Source organism: Triticum dicoccoides, chromosome 1B, assembly GCF_002162155.2.
Source record: "Triticum dicoccoides isolate Atlit2015 ecotype Zavitan chromosome 1B, WEW_v2.0, whole genome shotgun sequence".
Taxonomy (NCBI): domain Eukaryota; kingdom Viridiplantae; phylum Streptophyta; class Magnoliopsida; order Poales; family Poaceae; genus Triticum; species Triticum dicoccoides.
Genome location: NC_041381.1, coordinates 142114193 through 142118591, shown reverse-complemented (window position 1 = coordinate 142118591; position 4399 = coordinate 142114193).

Sequence of the window (4399 nt, the reverse complement as noted above, 5' to 3'; positions counted from 1 at the left end):
TGAGCCAGAAAGATAATTTAGAAGGATCAAGTGATGATTGCGTGCTTTCACACACATGTTGAATCGATAGGATCAAAATGATGGTGTCAAAGGATACTAATGAATATTGCTACACATATGGAAAGCATCCATAATGCAAGCAGGCAAGTATTTGCAGAGCAATAGTTTGAAGAGGATTCTTGGAAGATCGAATAAGTATTTCAAAGCATCTTGTGAATCACTTGATCAACTAGGAATGAACAAATCCTCGATAAGTGTGAGGAATTATCCTTAGATGTATTCATATGGAAAAGGAGCTGCAAGGCAGCAGGCACAATGGATTCTCAAAACATCAGAGTGTATTTCGATGCATCTTGTAATAACAAGAGCAACTAGAAAAATGATGTATTAACGACGGGTGTATGTAGCTATCCCTAGGGATTTATCGATGGAAGGGAATTTCAAAAAGCGATGGTACAAGTCTCGAGAGAACATCGGAGAGTAACTTCGAAGTCTTATGGTGAAGCAGGCGATCATCGGTAATGTCGGGGCTCTCCGGGAGGAAGTGGGTACGAGAACCTAATGTCAGAGTTAGCAAAATTGTTTAACCCGAATGGAAGAGAGATCAGAATCCCAGAATATAGACGAGGAATAAAAGATCCTAATATCACCCAATTGGCGACGTGGGCCGATAAGCCACACAGCCAATGTTAGTAAAAGTTTTTCAGTGACTAGACTCAACTTCGGTCAAGGAGTTGGAAAGGGGGCTACCTACAGGCAGTCGGCTCTGATACCAACTTGTGACGCCCCCGATTCAATCGTACACTAATCATACACGCAAATGTGTATGATCAAGATCAAGGACTCACGGGAAGATATCACAACACAACTCTAGACACAAATTAAAATAATACAAGCTTTATATTACAAGCCAGGGGCCTCGAGGGCTCGAATACATCAGCTTGAATACAAACGAGTCAGCGGAAGCAACAATATCTGAGTACAGACATAAGTTAGACAAGTTTGCCTTAAGAAGGCTAGCACAAAAGCATCTACGATCGAAAAGGCAAGGCCTCCTGCCTGGGAGCCTCCTAACTACTCCTGGTCATCGGCGGTCTTCGTCACGTGGTAGTAGACGCCCTCGGTGTAGTAGCAGTCGTCAAAGGTGTCATCTGGCTCCTGGACTCCGTCATCTGGTTGCGTCATCCGAGAAGAATGGAAAAGGGGAAAAAGAGGGAGCAAAGCAACCGTGAGTACTCATCCAAAGTACTCGCAAGCAAGGATCTACACTACAGATGCAACATTATCAAAGAGGGGTTGTATATGTGGACTGGGCTGCAGAAATGCCAGAATAGAGAGAAGGCCTAGTCCTATCGAATACTAGCATCTTCTGGAAACCACCATCTTGCAGCAAACAAGAGGGAGTAGAGTAGCATAAAGTAAAATAGTAGTAGTGTTATCAACCTCGGCCGGAGATCCTTTCTCGACTCCCTGCGAGAAAGCAATCCCAGAGCCATACTATCCGGTTATCACCTCATCACAATCCAATTCTCATCACAAGTATCCAGTTCTAGTTGTATCGATCGAGATACAACTCCAAGTGTCCGTTACCGTAGGACAGGCTATGCATAGATTAGTTCTTCCCTGCAGGGGTGCACCAACTTACCCACCACGCTCGATTGACTCCGGCCGGACACACTTTCCTGGGTCATGCCCGGCCTCGGCCAAACAATACGCCGCAACCCGACCTAGGCTTAATAGAGAGGTCATGCACGCCGGACTAAAGCTATGCCCCCAGGGGTCATGGGCCATCGCCCCGGGAACTCCTGCACGTTGCGTGGGCGGCCGGTGAGCAGACCTAGCTACCTCCCTAAAAAGGCAGGAGCTTACCGGTCCAACCCAGCGCGCGCCGCTCCGTCGCTGACGTCTATTAAGCTTCGGCTGATGTACACGACGCAGAACGCCCATACTATGCCCACGTGATGGTTAGTGCAATCAGGCCAGAGGCCCCTCGGATCAAATATCCAAATCGTAGTGGATTAGGAACGCGCGGTAACAAGCAGAGACTCACGAAAGATGTGACCCCGTTGCCCCGTCTCGAGGACTTGCGGCAAGGGCTAGGAATGCCCGGCCACGCCTCGTAATTATCTTGCGGGCGCCCTCCAGGTCAACCCGACTCCACATCACTCGCAATTAAGCTCGCGCGGGTACCCCTCAGGGTCGACCCGTCTTTCCAAGTAACAGTGGTAAAGTCCAAGTATCCGTGTGTCCAAACATTAAGGGGAAAACCCGAGGAATCACCCCCGGTGAATTCCACTCGATGTAATCATCAAGGTGAACGTAAGAGGATCCACCCTCAAGGTTCACACTTGAGGGGTTGCACGACAGAGCCGTATCGGAAGTGGTTAAGGAGGAAATCACCCTCGATGACCATGATCGAATAGCTACACTACAGGTTAACATTAGAAGTGCTGTAGAGGTCTCACCCTCGGCACTCAATAGTAACACTGCAGAGTCGAGCAACGAAGGGCGTGATGTGACGTGAGGTGTCGGGTCCTGGTCTTCGATCCCGTTGATCGGGTCTTCAATGATGAAGCAGGGGCAACAAGGACAAGGTGGGGGTCACTGATGGATCACTAACCAACCTATACTAAGCAGTTTAGGATAAGCCGGTACAGTAACAATAAGCAGGTTACAAAAGCAGGCTATGCATCAGAATAGGAACAAACAATAACAATAGCAAAATCTAATGCAAGCATGAGAGAATGGAATGGGCGATATCGGGATGATCAAAAGGGGGGGCTTGCCTGGTTGCTCTGGCAAGGAGGGGTCGTCGTCGATGACGTAGTCGATCACCGGGGCATCAGCGGCCTCGGGGTCTACCGGAGAGAAGAGGGGGAAGAAACAGTAAATACATAGCAAACAGAGGTAACACTAAGCATGACATGACGATACGTAGCGCTAAGCGTGCTCTAACGCGGTACTACATGTTGCAGACGAAGGGGGAAACATCCGAGGTTGAATTCCCGACGTTAGGTGGATTCCGGACAAAGGAAAAGAGGGGGAAAGTTCCATGTTCAGCATGCTAGGGGCATGTGACAGATGAACGGACCACGTATTCGGATTCGTTGGATTTTTCTGAGCAACTTTCATATAGAAAACATTTTCATCCGAGTTACGGTTTATTTTCTATGAATTTTAAAAGATTAAAGCATTTTCAAAAACTATTAAAAAACAGAAAAGGAATATTGCATCAGCATGACGTCATAGTGACGTCAACAGTCAACAGGACGGCTGACCGGTCAAAACTGACATGGGGGACCCATCTGTCATAGACAGTGGGTTAAATAGGGTTTAAACTAATCTAAATTTAGTTAGTAAAACTACTGGGCCCACCTGTCAGTGTCTAATTAACTAAACTAATTAGTTTTAATTATTAAAATGTTATTAGACTAATATAACAGAGGGGGCCCACATGTCAGTGGCTGGGGTTGCCCAGTCAGCACGTTGACTGACCCAGTCAACAGGGACCCCAGGGCCGTCTAGCTAGTGACCCAGGGGCGGGGCCCACCTAGCCACGCAGATGGCCGGCGCCGGAGTTGCTCCGGTGGCCTTCCGCGGCGGCGAGCTCGCTAGAGATGCTCGGAAAATCGCTACGGGGCACCATTTTGCGCGGTTTTGCTTGCGTTCGAACGAGGGCTCAACGCCGCGTCGCGTGGTGTGGTCGGTTGGGCTCGCGGCTGGCCGGAACTACGTCGGCAACGAGTGGAGGCAGCGGTGGGATTCGGGACCTCGTCAGGATCGCGCTACGGGGGTCGACGAGGTCGGCAAGCGGCACGGGCAGCCTCGGCGGGCTGTACTGAGCATGCCCCCGTGCTTAGGCGAGCATGGCAACGACGGCGGCCAGCTGCTCGGCGGAGCCGAGCTCGGCCATGGCGGCGCGGTGGCTACGGTAGCGCAAGAGGCTAGGGGAGCAAGGGGAGGAGAAGCGGGGCTCACCGAGCGGCACACACGGTGGCCCTCGGAGGTTTAGGAGCTGCAGAACGTCGTCGGGTTGAAGGGGATCGCCAGCGGCCGTCGAGGAAGAAGACGATGCGTGCGGCGATAGTGGAGCTCCCCCGCTCCGATCCAAGGGCATAGGCAACATAGGTGAAGGCGCCGGCGCTACTTGACATGCGCAGACGACGCGGGGTGGCCGGTGGCCGCGGCTATGGCGCAGCCATGGCGATGACGGCGCTCGGTGAGGTGAGGAGGGGATTTGGAGAGCGAGGGAGAGAGCGGAGAGGGCGAGGGAGTGCAAGGGGGAGTGGGCGACCAAGTGGGGAGGGCAAGTGGGTGAGGGGAGATGAGGGGAGCCTGAGGCGTCGCCCTTATCCTCTCCCGGTGAGGCCGGCGAGGTGGTCGGGGTCGACCTTGCCCC